The sequence below is a fragment of the Capra hircus genome, chromosome 25 (assembly GCF_001704415.2).
Source record: "Capra hircus breed San Clemente chromosome 25, ASM170441v1, whole genome shotgun sequence".
Lineage (NCBI taxonomy): Eukaryota > Metazoa > Chordata > Mammalia > Artiodactyla > Bovidae > Capra > Capra hircus.
In genome coordinates, this window is record NC_030832.1 from 8,410,927 (window position 1) to 8,429,805 (window position 18,879).

The following is an 18,879-nucleotide window of genomic DNA, read 5'->3' on the forward strand; positions in this document are numbered from 1 at the left end:
CTTTTCTCTCCGAGTTACAAGAGGCAGCTAAATAAAGACATGAAGAATCCTTATGCCCAAGTGAGTAAACAGTTGAGTTTGCTGGTTGCTAAGTGTTTGCCATCAGCACTCCCAACAGTGCAGAATGGTGGCCTATTTAGAGAGGTTTGCGTTGGAACAAAACAAACCATTAATGGACAGGAGAATTTGGTGGCTGCATGTAGGAAGCAGAGAGACTAAACAGGAATGATGCCCCTTCCTGCACAAAGAGACAAGTTTACTATCCATTTCTATTACAAAAATTACTACATCATAATTTTTAGAAGCCCAAATAATGTAGAAAATATTAAGAATGCAGTTAAAATTGCCTATAGTTCTGTAACTCAGAGGCAATCTCTGTTAACGTATTCGTGAACAAACTTCCGAATTTTGTATGCATTTGCAAACACACACACACATACACACGTCTTTGAAAACAGGGGCTAGTACTTCTTTTGTAAAGACACTATAATAAATAGTTTAGGCTTAGTCTCTGATGCCACTACTCAACTCTGCTGCTATAGCATGTTATAGGCCGAACTTTGCTTTCTCAAAATTCATATGTTGAAGTCCCAAGCCCCAGTATCTCTGAATATGAGCTTATTTGGAGATGGGGTCATTGCAGATGTGATTAATTAAGGTGAGGTCATACTGGAGCAAGGTGGGCTCCTAACCCAATACCACTGGTGTCCTGATAAAAAGAAGGAAGTTGGAGAGAACAAACTTATGTTGCCAGGGGGGAAGAATGGGGAGAAAGGATAGTTAGGGAGTTTGGAATGTGTATGGACACACGGCTCTATTTTAAGTGAATAGCCAACAAGGACCTACAGCGCAGCACAGGGAGCTCTGCCCGATGTGACAAGGCAGCCTGGATTGGTGGGGGTGGGTGGGGGGGGATTTGGGAAAGAATGTGTGTTAGAGGTTCAGTTGTGTTGGACTTTTTGCAACCCCATGGACTGTAGCCCACCAGGCTCCTCTGTCCACAGGATTTCCCAGGAAAGAACACTGGAGTGGGTTGTCATTCCCTTCTCCAGGGACTCTTTCCAATGCAGGGATCTGATCCCTGTATTGAGGGCGGATTCTTTACCATCTGAGCCACCAGGGGAGAATCAGTTCAGTCAGTCAGTTCAGTCGCTCAGTTGTGTCTGACTCTCTGCGACCCCATGAATCGCGGCACACCAGGCCTCCCTGTCCATCACCAACTCCCGGAGTTCACCCAAACTCATTTCCATCAAGTTGGTGACGCCATCCAGTCATCTCATCCTCTGTCGTCCCCTTCTCCTCCTGCCCCCAATCCCTCTGACCATCAGGGTTTTTTCCAGTGAGTCAACTCTTCGCATGAGGTGGCCAAAGTATTGGAGTTTCAGCTTCAGCATCAGTCCTTCCAATGAACACCCAGGGGAGAACAGATATATGTATATGTACGGCTGAGTCCCTGGCTATCCACCTGAAACTATTACAATATCGTTGATCGGTTAGACACCAGTACAAAATAAAAAGCTTTTAAAAAGTAAAAAGAAGGAATCTGGACACAGACGTGCTCACAGAGAGACTGTCAAGGGAAGGTTGGAGTTATGCTGCCACAAGCCTAGGAACCGCCAGAGGCCAGAAGACCCTTCTGGTGCCTTCAGAGGGGCCACAGCCCTATGGATAACCTTGATCTTGGCCTTCCAGGCTCCAGAAATACGAGACAAAAAAAAATTCCTATTGCTTAAGCTTCTCAGTGTGTGATGCTTTGTTATCAAAATCCTAGGAAACTATACATAGTATGAAAGCAGCCATTGATAATACGTAAATGAAGGAGTTCAACTCTGTCCCAGTAAAAGGTTATTTACACGAAATAGCCTGGCCCATGGGACATTAGTTTGCCAACACTGTTTCACTCTCCAAAATAAAACGATGCCATGCAAACCATTTTACCAATGGCTTTCTTCTCTTATTTCATCCCACACACAGTGAATGTGCTTCTATGTCAATAAACAGAGCACTCTTTTTAATTTTTTGGTACATTTATTTTTATTGAGGTATAACTTATATGAAATAAAGTGCTAGATAAATTTTTACCTATGTGTACACCCTTGAAATCATCACACACATCAAGATAGAAAGCAACATCACCATCATCTCCAAAGTTCTGTTCGCCTCTCCCAGTCAGCACCCTCCAAAAAGCAAGCATCCAGTAATCCTCTCAAAGATATTGTTGCTTCTGTTTAGTTGCTAAGTCGCGTATGACTCTTTCTGACCTTATGTAGACTGCAGCACGCCAGGCTCCTCTGTCCTCCACTGTCTCCCACAGATTGCTCAAATTTATGTCCATTGAGTCTATGGACTCAGTGCTATCTAACCATCTCATCCTCTGCCGGCCTCTTCTTTTGCCTTTGATCTTTCCCAGCATTAGGGTCTTTTCCAATGAGTTGGCTCTTCGCATCAGGTAGCCAGAGTATTGGAGCTTCAGCATCAGTCCTTCCAATGAATAGTCAGGTTTGATTTCCTTTAGGATGGACTGGTTTGATCTCCTTGCTATTCAAGGACTCTCAAGAATCTTCTACAACACCGCAGTTCAAAAGCATCAATTCTTTGTATCTAGCCCTCTTTATGGACCAGCTCTCACATCTGTACGTGACTACTGGAAAAACCATAGCTTTGACCACACGGACCTTTGTTGGCCAAGTGATGTCTCTGCTTTTCAATACCCTGTCCAGATTTTGTTGTGGACCACATTTTGTCAGAACTCTTCACAGTGGAAGGACTGATGTTGAAGCTTTGGCCACCTGATATGAAGAACTGACTCAATTTGAAAAGACCCTGATGCTCGGAAAGATTGAAGGCAGGAGGAGAAGGGGGCAACAGAGGATGAGATGGTTGGATGGCATCACTGACTCAATGGACATGAGTTTGGGTAAACTCCAGGAGTTGCTGATAGACAGGGAGACCCAGCGTGCTACAGTCCATAGGGTCACAAAGAGTCGGACACGATGGAGCAAATGAACTAAACTGAACTGAGCTTCACTGTGACCCATCCATCTTGGGTGGCCCTTCATGGCAAGGGCTATGGCTTCTTTGAGTTATGCAAGCCCCTTCACCATGACAAGGCTGTGATTGATGAAGGGGTTCAAAGACATGGCTGTGCCTAATTCATGACCTACATACCTATTAATGGGCATGTATGTTTTTTCCATTTTTTTAAGTTATTTAAGAAGGCTGAAATGATCAATCACCCTTGAAAACAGGGATGGAAGTATAAACTCTAAAGTAATAAGAAAAGCCAGTTGAGGAGTGCTCAACTTCCTGACACTTTTCAGCTTTACTGCTCTTCTCTCCTTAACAAGAAGACATAAAACAGTGAAGCAAAGAAAAATGTAAGTGGCAGCAGGAGCATGTAAAATGCTGCGTCCTCCCAGAGACAAGTGCGGAAGGGCTCCCTGTGGGAACAAAACTATTTGGAAGGTTTGCAGCTATGTTCTTCATTTTAATTTGTTTGTTTCTTTAATGGCTAGAGATGGGGCCAAACTACAGGACGTGTCTCACTAACAGACTCTGAAGCTTTCATCTCAGGGCTGTAGGGTTGGAGACTCGGTGTTATACTCTGAAACTATTAAAAGGGCATCAGATGATCCAAGCGGAAGAGTGGGAAAAACTGGGTGTCGTCAACGGTGATGATGAACACAGCCGACAAACCAAGAGGAAGCAGCCTTTCTGGAGAGCCAGCAATGCTACTGTGGTTCAGGCGCTCGGTTGCGTCCGACTCTTTGTGACCCCATGGACTGCACGGCAGGTCTCCCTGTCCACCATCTCCCAGAGTCTGCTCAAACTCATGTCCATTGAGTCAGTGATGCCATCCAACCATCTCATCCTCTGTCGCCCCCTTCTCCTCCTGCCCTCAATCTTTCCCAGCATCAGAGTCTTTTCTAATGAGTTGGCTTCTCCCATCAGGTGGCCAGAGTATTGGAGCTTCAGCTTCAGGATCAGTCCTTCCAATGAATATTCAGGACTGATTTCCTTTAGGATGGACTGGTTTGATCTCCTTGCAGTCCAAGGGACTCACTCTCAAGAGTTCGCCAACACCACAGTTTGAAAGCATCAATTCTTCACTGCTCAGCCTTCTTTATGGTTCAGAACGTGGACCATACAGTCCAACTCTCACATCCACACATGACTACAGGGAAAACCATAGTTTTGACTATATGGACCTTTGTCAGAAAAGTAATGTCTCTGCTTTTTAATATCTGTCTAGCTTTGTCATGGCTTTTCTTCCAAGGAGTAAGTGTCTTTTAATTTCATGGCTGCAGGCACCATCTGCAGTGATTTTGGAGCCCAAGAAAATAAAGTCTGCCTCTGTTTCCACTGTTTCCCCATATATTTGCATGAATTGATGGAACCAGGTGCCATGATCTTAGTTTTCTGAATGTTGAGATTTAAGCCAACTTTTTCACTCTCCTCTTTCACCTTTCTCAAGAGGCTCTTTAGTTCCTCTTCACTTTCTGCCATAAGGGTGGTGTCATCTGTTTATCTGAGGTTATTGATATTTCTCCCGGCAATCTTGATTCCAGCTTGTCCTTCATCCAACCCAGCATATTGCATGATGTACTCTGCATAGAAGTTAAATAAGCAGGGTGACAATATAAAGCTTTGATGTACTCGTTTCCCAATGTTGAACCAGTCTGTTGTTCCATGTCCAGTTCTACTTGTTGCTTCCTGACCTGCATACAGGTTTCTCTGAGACCCATGGATGTTGTGGGGGTGGGGGGTGTAGTTGTTAAAGGTTGATTTGTGCATGATGGCAGGAGGGCTTGTGACAGGAGCTGTGGAGGAACAGGTGGAAGGGATCTATGTGCTTGGTCTACATTTGGATGACAGCATCACCTCAGGAAAGTCACTTCCTTCTTTTGCACTGCTGGTTTGTCATCTGTGAGATGAGGTTGACATTGTGGTCCTGTGGAACTGTGGAATTCTACAATTCTGAAACCTGAGTCATCTCTGTCACTCTGAATAGGGAAACTGAGACTTAGGATAACATGTGTCCTGGGGTCTTTGGGACAAACAGATGGCATGTATCGTCTTAATGAAGGTGGAGTGCTTGCAACTCCAACACTTTATGTTGCCATGGGGATGCTAAGAACCTGGGTTTTATTGAAACTTTCTAAGACCCACCCATCTCTCTGACCTCAGTTCCTCAAAAAGCAAACACAAATAAATGCCTAGGTGTGTACAAGGGTATTCATATATTAAGGCCATTTGTTGGTATTCATGGGGTGAAAGTCCTCCCCATCCTGCTAACCGACCACATGCTGAAACATTTCTGGAATGGAAATTAAATCTGTACCTGGCCCCCGTATGAGAGCTGTCCAAGAGCTGTTTAAATTTGTATTTTATGGAGAGGCACAGATTTCTGCAAATCATTACCATATTTCATGACAAGTCTTGAGCTGAGCAAAAAAACAGCTGGATAAGTGCAAAGAAAAAGGGGAAGTTTACTTGGAAAACAAAGCTTGCAAAAGCAAGATATCATCAAGTCAGAGGGAGGACACCTGCAAAAGACACAGTTAATTCTGAGCAAAGTGATCACACGTGGGCACCTCTGGGTGGACTGGCACCAGTAGCCTCAGAGGTCTCAGGGCCATGTCAGAACCAAAGTGAGGACAACATGTGAAGGAAAGCACAGGGCTATGTGACTTTGATTTCTGTCCCTCATGGAGGATTCTAGAGAGCTAGAATCTAAATGCATTGGCCACAGATACCTGCATGTTCAAGAAGGTCTGAGGGCGTACACAGAACCCCCGATAGACATGGCCACTGTTTGTACAACGCTTGACAAAAACACACAGTCATTTTACAAGCATTGTCCCAGTGGGGCCTCACAAGTGCCCAGCAGGGAGATTCATTATTATTTATTTTATTTTCTTGTGTTGTTTATGAGCAGATGAGATTTCAAGAGGCTAAGGAACTGTAGTGCTGGAGAAAGCCTGAGAGTCCCCTAGACAGCAAGGAGATCAAACCAGTCAGTTCTAAGGGAAATTGATGCTGAATATTCACTGGAAGGACTGATGCTGAAGCTGAACCTCCAGTACTTTGGACACCTGATGGGAAAAGCTGACTCATTGGAAAAGACGCTGATGCTGGGAAAGATTGAGAGCAGGAGGAGAAGGGGGCAGCAGAGGATGAGATGGTTGGATGGCATCACCGACTCAATGGACATGAACTTGGGTGAACTCCGGGAGATGGTGAGGGACAGAGAGGTCTGGCATGCTACAGTCCACGGGGTCACAAAATGTAGGACACAACTTAGTGACTGAACAGCAATGAAACACTGCCTGAAGCTCACCAGCAGTATCTCCAAACTTTGTACAGGAAGTTCCCTCCAAAGGAACCTTCAAGTACGAACTTTCAAAGATGCTAACATGCATTCCATCAATGTTAAGCATGAGTGAAACAGCAGCTTACCCTCCATCTCCTATTGCTGAATATCGTTCAGCTCTGCCATCTCCCACCTCCTTTCTCCCCTCCAGTCAGCGACTCTTCTTGCCTGTTCGCTCCATGCCAGCCCCTGTATGCCAGCCCTGGTGTATTGAACTACTGTACTTTTCAAGGTACTGTAACATTAAAAATGCTTTCTCTATTTCTTGTGCCTGTTTTTTAAAGTATTATTTGCATGAATAGTATTATAAACCTATTATAGTACAGTACAATATAGCTGACATGTTAGTTGGGTGCCTAAGCTAACTCTGTTGGACTCAGGAGCAAATTGGACTTATGAACGCACTCTCAGAATGGAACTCAATTGTACGTAGGGGACTTACTGCACACACACTCTCTATAGCAGCACTGTCCAGAACTTTCTGCAGTGATGGAAATACTCCAAATCTGTGTTATGACTATCGAGCACTTCATATGCGGTTACTGCAACTGAGGACCCGAGGTGTCCATTTTATTTTGTTTCATTAAATCAGATTCCAGTATAAATGGCCACACGTGGTCGGGGGCTGCAGAAGTGGCTCCCAGTGGGCAGGGGAGGTGGGGCCCTGCCTCTCCTGGCTCCAACTCAGAGACCTGTGCCTTTGATCTCCTTCCCACTGAAGGGAAAATGTTCCCGTTGTTAAAAAGAAAAGATGTAAAACTCGCTGACGTCCTCCAGCTCGGGCTTTGTGGTCAAAGCCTTTGAACAAGGCCCCTGTGTTTTTCAGCCTTCTTCTTCTCCCTGTAAAGCGGGGCAGACACGAGCTGCCCTCCGAAGGCCACTGGGAATAAAGGGAGGTTATGTAAGGAGTTGTGCGTGCAGGGCCAACACTGGTGGATCCCTCTGCACTCAGATTTTCCAGCAGAGGGGCTTACAACGCTCATGCATTGTGCAGGACAAACCTGGTCCTGAATACTTTATAGACATTCTCTTGTTTCACTTACTTCTTCTAACTGAGTAAAGCAGGATGCACGCCTGCCATCCCTGTGGAATGAGGAAATGGAGGCCCTGAAAGGTAAAGTGAGGGACATGGCAGGCCAGCTTATGTAAGTGTCAGATGGCACTTGGGCTTAACACAGCCTGAAGACAAAGGCCACAGACATAACCACTGGGACCACATTATCCATAGACTGCGGAGTAAGTGGAAACAGCTCTCTTACTTATGAAATTCAGGCTGGGGGTTACAGCTCGATGTGAAGCCCACCGTGATGAAAAAAGGGAAAGGATGAGACCAGAGTCCGGGTTTTAAAAGATCTGGTGGGCTGTTCAGTTTCGTCTGTCTCTTTCCCAGGAGATGCTCAGCCATGTGAGGTCTGGAGTCACTTCCAGAGGAGACATCTCTTGCCCCCAACACATCATAACCCTACTCGTATGGGAGTCGTTTAGGCATAGATGGCCATAGGTTCCTGTTGAGGGTGGAGCGTCAGAAAGAGAAGCCCAACTGAGACCAAAAGCTCTGGGGGGATTGGAGCTGCGACGGCGGGCGAGAGAGAGGCATGTTAGGCTGCACGGTGGTAACTGGCAGCTCTGGGGATGAAACAACACGGACATTAGAGGCGGGCACTGGCAGAAGAGCCCCTCAGAACGCAGAGCCGTGGCTGGAAGCCTCAGGCCTCACAGGGAGGAGCTGGTCATGTTTTTCTGCTTGGTTTTTTCTTCCCTTGCTTGTTTTCTCTTAATTTACTCATTTACTTATTTTTGTGGTGGGTCTTTGTTGCTGCGCAGGCTTTGCTCTGGTTCCGGCGAGCGGGAGCTACTCTGCTGTGGTACACGGGCTTCTCATTGCAGTGGCTTCTCTCCTTGCAGAGCACAGGGGCTAGGGCATGCGGGTTTCTGCAGTTGCGCCACGTGGGTTCAGAAGTTGCGGCTCCCGGTTCTAGAGCGCATGAGCTTAGTTGTTCCGCAGCATGTGGGATCTTCCCGGACAAGGGATCAAACCTGAGTCTTCTGTGTTGGCAGGCAGATTCTTTACCACCAAGCTACCAGGGAAGCTTTTCTTTTCTTGCTTTTAAAGCGGAGATGTCTGCGGCCCTGCCATCCCAGCTCCTGCCAATCCACACGGCTGTCACTGGCTCAGTGCTTCTCCCACTTAGGGGCGGGGGAGGCTCAAAGATCCCGTCTGAGAATGATGATGGGGACAGAGTGCCTGCCAGGCCCACCTCTGCTCCCTACAGAAGGGTGAGCTCTTCTGCAAACATTTGTGACAAATGAACCGACGCCTCAGCTCACCAGTGCGAGGGCTGGGACACAACCAGAGCCTGAAGAGTCATGCTGTGCGGTGCTGGCTGTGGGACATCCCCACCCCCCACCAGGCATCACCGAGGCTGTGTGGGTGCTGTCATCCTCTCCCGTCACCCACGGTCCTCAAGGAAAGCAAATGATTAAAAATGACAGTGACTCTGAACGAGAGGGGGAAATAAGACCTCCTCCCTGCAGATTTGCAAAGAGCAGAGGAAGACTCTCACATGGGTCCCATGCTACTTTCACCCAGCGGCTTCCTGCTGCATTTTCGACAGCTTTGCGGAGCTGCTGCGGCTTCCTCCAGTGTGTAGATCTGACCCTGTTACTTCAGCGGGTCTCTCTTGTAGCTACATGATGGCCTGAACGTTCACTCCCGGCCCTAAGACTGTCTGCCACCCAAGCAGACTTCCCCTTGCAAAATGCAAGACTGTGGCCTCCAGTCACCGCATGGCTCCTTTGGGGAAAGGGGCTTGTATTGTCAAGGGGCTTGACATTTCCTCATCAAAAGTTTCCGGTTTTAGCTCATCATCTCCTTGTGCATGTTTTCAAAGGCTCTCTGGGGGGTCTTAGCACATTTAAAGGCTAATTATACAGTTAAAGTTAATTATTCATTCATTAACATTCAAGAAGTCTTTAACTTAGACACTGACTTGTTCTGATGAATTAATGGAACCAGAACGTGTGTTGTGTGCGTGTATGTTTTGGAGGTCTAGTGCAAAGCGTTAGTGAGACTTGGGCATTGAATGCTAACTGGTTGTATTTTGGGGTGGGGGTGCTCATCAAAGCCTTCTTAGAAGAGGAGCACGGCAGTCAGCAGTTCAGGCAGGTCAGCAGGACGAATGTGGGACAGTGGAGGGGGCTCAGGTCTGCCTCGGCCAGCGCTACGGATGAGAGCTGGTCATGGGACCTCTCTGAGCTTTGGTTTTCTCATCTGTAAGGTAGGGGAATAGCAACTCTTTCATGGGACTGGATAGTTCTTGTTTAGTTGCTCAGTTGTGTCTAAATCTTTATGACCCCATGGACCACAGCACGCCAGGCCTCCCTGTCCTTCACCATCTCCCCAAGTTTGCTCAAACTCATGTCCATTGAGTCCATGATGCCATCCAACCACCTCATCCTCTGTCGTCCCCTTCTCCTCCTGCCCTCAGTCTTTCCCAGCATCAGGGTCTTTTCCAATGAGTCAGCTCTTCGCATCAGGTGACCAAAGTCTTGGAGCTTCAGCATCAGTCCTTCCAATGAATATGCAGGGTTGGTTTCCTTGGATACAGGATGGATGAAACTGGGAGTGAAGGTGTTTTGGAAATTGTGTTTCCTGGTACAAATCCAGGGGATGGCTGGGGCAGGGGTGACATACGTGAGCAGAGAAGCCATGGTGTGCAAATCACCATCAAAGCATCCAGACTCAGCCTTATCGGTGGGTGAGGCACATTCATGGGCCCAAGAAGAGGTACCCTTGATGCATGACAGCCTTTGGAAGTGTCTGCTTGGGCAAGGGACACTCAATACATACAGAGACCGTACCTGCCATCAGCATGGGATGGTCTGAAATAGATTTTAGGAAAATGACCCAGAATCACATTTTGAAGTTTATGTGTACAAACTTTGAAGTCAGAATTATACCAACCTTGATGCCTTTTCACTAAGGAAGCATTTTTCAGAGCTAACTCCATTAAGCTAATTTAATTCCTAGATGAATGCCTCGTGTAGCATAGTTGAATTATTTCCATTTTTTTTTTTTTAGAAACTATTTTCACTGGGATCAATTCCTTTGTGTTGCAGTTTTACAAGGATTTGATTCATTGATCAGTGTTTGGACCGTAACAAATTTTACTAATTTATAACTTCTGCCATCTTGAGCTTTCTCTAATGGGGATGGTGGCCATCAAGTCCAATTCTCCTGGGTCAAAATTGCACAGAGAAGCAAAGTTGGCCAAGAAGATTTGAGTCATTTATGGATTTGCAGTCAATAACAAATTTCACCCTGTGTGCTTTTTGCTGCTGTCAGTTTAATTTGTGTTGATTAATTCTTCACAGTAATATTCACTGTGAATTGGGTAAAAAAGATGGATGGTGACTATTTATTTTTTAACAGAGAACATTCTGAGCAGTATTGTAAGACTGAGACAGAGAGAGGCAGAGAAGGAGGGAGAAAACAAGAGAGGGGGAAAATACAGATGGAAGCAGGCACCAAGGAAAATGGGAAGACAGGAAGAGAAGAAGGCAGGAAAGAACAACAAAGAGCGGGAGGGAGGGAGAGAGGAGGAGAGAGGGGTTAAGACAGACAGGGAGAGAGTGAAAAGAGGGAGTCAGGCCTACAGAAAGAGACTCAGAGCCGAGAGGGAGGGAGAGGGAGGCCAAGAGAGGGGAAAGAGAGAGAAAGAAGAAGGAAGGGAGCAAACGAGGAGGGAAGGAAAGGAGGAGGGGAGAAAGAGGAGGAGGGAGTTCAGCTCAGTCCAGTCGCTCAGGCGTGTCTGACTCTTTGCCCCATGGACCACAGCATGCCAGACCTCGCTGCCCATCACCAACTCCCGGAGTTGACTCAAACTCATCTCCACAGAGTCAATGATGCCATCCAACCATCTCATCCTCTGTCATCCCCTTCTCCTCCCGCCCTCAATCTTTCCCAGCATCAGGGTCTTTTCCAATGAGTCAACTCTTTGCATGAGGTGACCGAAGTACTAAAGTTTCAGCTTCAACATCAGTCCTTCCAATGAACACTCAGGACTGATCTCGTTTAGGATGGACTGGTTGGATCTCCTTGCAGTCCAAGGGACTCTCAAGAGTCTTGGGAGAGAGAGTGGAGAAAGGGAGAAACAGCGGAAAGGAAGCAGGGCAAACAGTTTGCCTACTAACAACCTCACAAACAGGACAAGGTTAAAATGATACATCAAACCCCCTCTTCTTCATTACTGCTGAATTTTAACAAACTAACCTTATCCAAGATATTGATAGATCATGTACTGCAGCTTTCTAATTTTTCAGGAGAGAAAACCAAAGCCCAGAGGAGGTCTCTGCCCTGGGTGTCCCACAGCATCAGAGCTTCCAGACCCGTCTACCACCTGCCAATGCAATGTGCCTTCAGGGCCAGGCTGTCACTGGCTTCTGGAATCAGAGCGCCTGTCCTCAGGTTGGGTATGGAGTCAGAGAAGCACCACTGTGGGGCGTTGGGTGAGTCTGTGCTCAGACCTAAGCCTTGACTTCCCCATCTGACCAGAAGGAAAACTGTCTCTTCTGGTGGTTGTACTCTGGTTGAAGGAAGGAATGACTGTAAACTTGCTTGAGGGATTATAAAGCGCTATGCAAATGCTATTCCTTCTTCATGCTACCGCTCATGCTCTGACCAGGAAAAGTATTGATTCCTGCCGACACGTCAGTCTTTTATGGAGTTTCTTAGTAGATATTCTTCAAGGGTTGGGATCAGAGTAACCCAACTACTGCAAAAGTTCCACGGTGCACAGCACAGTATTTAAAACGCTCATATTACAAAGAATGTTTTCTGTTACAGACTTTTCCTGAATGTTTACTGTGTGTCAGACACTGCTCTCTGCCTGCCTGTCTCATTTAATCCTTACAATGGTTCTAAGTGCAGGTTCCTAAGGTATGGTTCTTAGGTGAAGGAATCATAGTTAGCATTATTTTATAAACAAAAACCCTGAGGTCTATGAAGTTAATTAGCTTGTCTAAAGTCCCACAGCTGACCTTCAGCAGAGAGGGAATTCGAGTCCAGGATGCTTGGCTCTTAAGCATCACCACACACTCCTGGTAAAGATGGTGATCCTGCTGAACTTGTCACATACCAGGACTGAAAGACAGGGACTCTCAAAGGCCAGAAAATATATGACAGTGAGAGACTGGGGAAAGAATCAATGAAAGCCTATTATGCGCCTGATACAGTGCTGGGATTTTCCCTAAATCAATTCATTCAGTCCTCAAAAGTGTTCTGAATGTGCGTGTTCAATCCTGTCTGACTCTTTGTGATCCAAAGGACAGACTGTAGATCACCAGGTACCTAAGTCCATGGGATTTTCCAGACAAGAATACTGGAGTGGGTAGCTATTTCCTCCAGGATTTGGAAGCTGTGGGAAATAGCCTCAGAGAGGTTATTTAAATTTCCAGAAGTCACACAGCTGGTAATTAGCAGAGTAAGAAAATAAAGCTAGGTATTCCTCAATTCAAGGTCAATGCTCTGAATCATGGGGTCATTCAGAAAATAAATAAGTCAATCAATCAGCTGAATAAGACTAACCTTTTCTAGAAAGTATAAATACTCTGACCCAGAAATCATACTTCTTAAGATCATTCCTAAAGAATGACTTGCCAAAGCAACCAGACACCTCATCATGGATGTTAACATGACCATAGTACCAAGAGCCCCCCAGAGGAACTAATATAATAAACTGTGCTATATGCAAACCATGGAATTCTTTCTAGCCATCAAAGAGAATGAAGGCAAGAGACACCTATGGACATGGAAGGCACTTCAAAACACATTATTAACTGAAAAACCAAACTGTGCCTTACTTCACAGAGTTTGAAAGCACCCCACAAAATAAAATTTTATAATTATATGTGAACACATAAATATTTGCAAATGCATCTGACAAAGGTCTGGGAGAAATGGCATGTATATCAAAGACAGCACACTGCTTACCTGCAGGGAGTGGGGGTGGTTTGGAATTGGGACACAGTCAAATGGATGCTTATTTATCTGCATGTTTTACCAGCAAGGATATCTTCTTTTGTGAGAGTGATAGAGCAGAGTGATTAACAGCAGAGATGCTGGAGCCACTTCAAATCCCATCTCTGAAGCTCACCAGCAAGAGACTTAAGCTGTGCACGGCAGTGTGGGCATACACGCTCATCCACTCAGTTGTGTCCGACTCTTTGCGACCCTGTGGACTGTCGCTTGCCAGGCTCCTCTGCCCATGAGATTTCCCAGGCAAGAATACTGGAGTGGGTAGCTATTTCCTCCAGGATTTGGAAGATGTGGGAAAAAGGCTCAGACAGATTGTTTAAATTTCCTTAAAAATTTAGGAGTGGGTTGCCATGTCCTTCTCTGGGCAATCTTCCTGACCCAGGGACTGAACCTGCGTCTCCTGCACTGAAGGTGGAGTCTTTACCTCTAAGCCACTTGGGAAGCCCACAAGCAGTGCAGGGGAGCCAAATTTGCCATCCCAAATGGTGTCTCTTTGGCATGTGGACTAAGTTAGGCTGATTATTTTTAAGAAACAAGAGACTCAGGAGATGTTTCTTTTTACCTCCTTGCTTAACTGCCTGAAGAATTTAAATGAAGGGCTTGTTCCCAGAATAGAGCTACCACCAGAGCTGTCTGCAAAGAACATGGGTTTACTCTGTTTGGGGAAACAGAACAGGGGTTAAAGATCGGTGTGTCCCACCGTCTACCGTGGCCCGGCAAATTTATTTCCCAAACATCTGCTTTTCCATCTCCATGTCATTTGCCTTCCTCTCCTGGGAAGCCCCAACCCGCCCGCCTCCAACATCCTCTTTTGTCTTTTGCTGAGGATGGTAGGTGAGGCTTGGGCCCTTTGGGTGAGTTAGCCAGTTCTCCTGGGTCTCTCCCATGTACACATTATTAAAATTTTATTTGACTGTCTCCCGCTAACCTGTCTCACCTCAATTTAATTCTTTGACCAGCCAGGAAAACACTAGAAGAGTCGGGAAACATTTCTCCCCCTCCCATGCCTGACGATCGTTTCTCTGTGCACCCAGTGCAGATTGGATATGCCAACCCTCGTGGGGCGGCTGTGAAATTAAATGAAGAATTATAGGTAAGTGCTTATAAGAGCGTCTGGCAGAGAGAGAGAACAGCTAAGCATTTGAGATGAGGAAGCAGGGATGGAAACTAGCCAACATAATAATCGCATCGCCCAGGGGCGGGGTAGTTTACATGTAAGAACCCGTACTGTACCCTTCTCCACTGAGCGTCATCAAGTGACACTCCCAAGCACATACTGGATGGAGGCCTCCCCCGCAGACCCCAGACCCCAGACAAGAGCCTTCTGTGGCACTGCTCATGTCAGACACCAACAGAGGATGCTGTTGGGAAAACCACACTGGTGCCTAGGTGAGTGTGGTGGGTTGAACAGTGTCCCTCCCCCAAATTCACATCCATCAGAACCTCAGAATGCAACCTTACTGGGAAGTCGCGTCTTTGTAGATGTAATTTGTTAAGGCTCTCCAGACAAAATCATCCTGGGTTTAGGTGGGCCGTAAATCTGATGACTTAGAAGCATCCCTCATAAAAAGAGGAGACACATGGAGGTCACACGGAGGAACCAGGTCACATGGAGACAGAAGCAGAGATCTGAATGACGGTGCCCAAGTGAAGAGCCACCAGAAATGAGAAGAGACAAGGACAATTCTCCCCCAGGGTCTTTGGAGGGAGTGTGACCTTGCGGACACTTGGCTTTTAGACTTGTGGACTCAAGAGCTGGAAGAGATTATGTCTCTGTTGTTTCAAGCCCCCAAGTTTGTGGTTATTTATTACAGCAATGCTAGGGAACTGCCACCGTAGGGAAACCCGAGGAGCGGTGCCCAAGTTTCTATTGCTCCTCAATCTGCATTTCTCTCGATGGAAGGAGGGTAGTGGCCACTGTCTGGGCCCCAGGCACTCACCACGGGGTGTGGACAGCATCCTCCGACCTGTGCTAAGAACTAACCTGGCAGCTGGAAAACTCACATGTCCTCCCACTCCTGCTAGAAAGAGCAAGAGGACACCCAGAGCTGATGCGTTAATGTGGAGACCATTTTAGCACCTGGGTCAGTGGGAGCTTGTTCACAGTGGAGAGAAAGGAAGCATACTACCAAGATTTTCCAAATCTGAGCCCCTGATGGGCAGGAGCATCAGCTTCTCTGGTCCTAGGCCCCATACCTCATGACAAAAGTGAGGTTCAGCACTTCCCGGAATCGTTCACTTGCCAGGACAAGCAGAGAGGTGGACATCAAGGATAAAAGGAGATGCTGGGCTGAGTCTGAGTGCCAGCGCTGTCGCTCACTTAACTTTCGGACAAGTTGCTTCTGCTCCTTGAGCCTCAATTTCACCTTCCGCAAAATGGAGAGAACTCCTGTTTGGTAGAGCTGAATCAGTATGAAATGAGATGTCATATCTGAAGTTTGAGTTTGGTAACTCAACTGTGTGAATTTGGCAACCAATCAGGAGAGGTGATCCCTAAGGAGATAAGGAGATGGAATCTGCCAGGAAGCTCCTGCTCATTCAGTCACCCCAGGAAGAATTTCCTAACCACATGGCTCCCAATATAAGGAACACATCCTTTGCTCAGCTGGCTTTTCTCTGTGAGCTCATTTCTTTTCTCCATTTCAATGGAAGGAGAAATATTGACCATTTTAAAAGCAGCACTAACACTTTCAAAGAGAGGAAGAGACATTTTAAAGCATGGACAAAATTAGTTCTGAGTTTTTATAACAGTGAGCAATCAGAAACAGGCTAATTGTGCACTGTTCTAGAAATGTTCATATTTAGTGTTTTAAGTCATGACTCAAAGCGTGGGCTCTGGAGCAAGTGTGACCGCAGATAAGCTCTTTAACCTTCCTGGTGCCTACTTCCTCGATTGTAAATGCAAATCGTGATCATTGTTGCCTCCCAGGGTTGTTAGGAGGTTTAAATAAGACACGTCAGGCAATGCATTCAGAACGGTACCTGGCACACAGGTAAATAATATCCTTTAGTTGGAAATACCTTGCTTGGTTTCCAAAACAATTCAGGCAGGTTATTCAAACTGCAGTAGAAGAAGTTTTCAGCATATGGAGAAAGCAATTTGAGTGAACTGAATTCTGAGATGGAAAAGCAGGTAAGGCCTTAGGGAAAGTCAGAAAGCAGATATTCACGCCATAAGCTCTCTGCAGTTGCTAACGGAAGATCATAAATTAAGCTTTGAGTTATGTAGAAGCCCAAGCAAAAAGAGCACTATGAGGAATTACAGGACTTGTTGTCCATGAGATAAAAGCACCTTACAGCCAAGAAAAACAATGTTGTTCACAGCACAGAAGTCTGAGACATGATGTAGAATGGCAGTCTGAACAAACTGGTACAGTAACAGCATCAGCCAGCTCTCTGAAATAACTGTTTTCTTGGAGGGCCCTCCAGTGCCAGACAGCGTATGATGAAAACACACAGCAGTAAAAGTTCAATTAATTAATCTTTTTCTAACTCAGTAAAATAGCACCTCCTCGTTAAATGTGATAATTGTCCCACAAAACTGTATAGATTCAACTGAGAAAAGCCAACCAGGTTTGCAAGGACACCGGTTCAATGTATATAAACTATGATCCTGTGGACAAATGCCCGAAGGAAATGCAAGAACTGAATAATTATGTTCAGGAAAACACTGTTTCCTTCTTACTACAAGTAACACTTTTGTTGCAGAAAAATGTGTTAAGTAAAAGAGGATAGAAAGCCCACAATCTTCATCAACTACAATATCTCTCATAATGTTTGATGTATTTCATTTTAGTCTCCTTTCTGCCTCTTTCTCTTCTCTGAATTTACAGAATTCGGATCCCATTTTATTCAACTCTTCCCCCATTAAAAATTTTTTTAATACTTTATGGGTGGTAGTGAATGTCCCTTAATAAAGTTTTAATGGAGTTTAACAAGAGATAATTTCAAGAACAAAAAAGATTTCTCTGCTTTCTTGAGTTTTTATCAAGGGTAAAATTGCTAACTCTCTGATGTGGTAGCAATTATTTTTGAGCTTTATTTGCCGTGTGGGGGTGGACCTCAGAAACCAGGTCACTGTCGATCCGATTTTCTCTGGAGACTGTGCTATTTCATTTAGGAGAACAGCTCACCAAACCCGAGATCTATGCCTGTTTTCGAGCTCAGCAGCTGGAAAGGAACCCTCTGAGTGGGATTCTGCTTGACTGGTAAAATATAGCTAATAAAATATGCTCAGATGACACCCTTAAAAGAACTTGCCCTGCACGGCAACTCCGCATCAGTGAGCACACTCATGCCTTCCTGGTCTACTTTTGCCCTGGCAATTTGAGGATCTCGGGACCAGTTTCTTCTGAGATGGAAAGGAGGATGCTGGGATCTCATCAACTCTCAGATTGCCACCTGACACATATATGTTATATAGTATCTGCATATTATACATCATATTAAATATATGTACATACACATATCGTGTTGTTGCTACTGTTCAGTCACTAAGTTGCATCGGACTCTTTGTGAGCCCATGGGCTGTAGCATGCCAGGCCTTCCTGTCTCTCACCATCTCCGGCAGTTTGCCCAAGTTCATGTCCATTAAGTCGGTGATGCCATCCAACCAACTCATCTGCTGTTGCCCCCACTCCTCCTGCCCTCAGTCCTTCCCAGCATCAGGGTCTTTTCCAGTTAATCTGCTCTTAGTATCTGGTGGCCAAAGTATTGGAGCTTCAGCTTCAGCATGGGTTCTTCCAGTGAGTATTCAGGGCGGATTTCCTCCAGGACTGACTAGTTTGATCTCCTTGCTGTCCAAGGGACTCTCAAGAGTCTTCTCCAGTATTCTGTAGGGGAGCAAAATTTACCACTCCAAAATATCTCTTTGGCATGTAGATCATTTCAAGCTGGAACAATCAAGGCCCAAAAGACTCAGGAAGAAACTGTGACGTTCCTCCTAACTGCCTAAGAGAAAGCCGGAGGGCCTGTCCCAGATTATAGCTATCAGCAGAGACGTCTGCAGAGGACATGGGCTAAGCGTGGTCAGGGAAATTCTAGGCTGGGCCTAGAGGTGAGAGTGTACTCCATTGATTCTGCTGGCCCAGCAAACACTTATTTATCAAACACTTGCTTTCTTATCTCCGTGGCCATTGCCTTCCTACCCTTCAAGTTTCAAACCACTACCCTCAACACCTTCTTTTGTCTTTAGCTGAAAATGGTATTTAAGGTGAGTGTTTGGCCATTTTGGTGAGTTACTTGGTTTTCCCAGCTCTCTCCAAGGTTTCAGTTCAGTTCAGTTCAGTTGCTCAGTCGTGTCCGACTCTTTGAGACCCCATGGACTGCAGCATGCCAGACCTCCCTGTCCATCACCAACTCCCGGAGTCGACTTAAACTCATGTCCATTGAGCCAATGATGCCATCCCACCATCTTATCCTCTGTCGTCCCCTTCTCCTCCCACCCTCAATCTTTCTCAGCATCAGGGTT

General features: G+C 45.9%; 1 protein-coding gene across 1 annotated transcript in view; it reads right to left on the bottom strand.

The window, feature by feature from the left end:
- The window catches only part of GRIN2A (glutamate ionotropic receptor NMDA type subunit 2A), a 445,041-nt gene that overhangs the window by 48,143 nt on the left and 378,019 nt on the right, over positions 1 to 18,879 (bottom strand). The window lies entirely within an intron of this gene.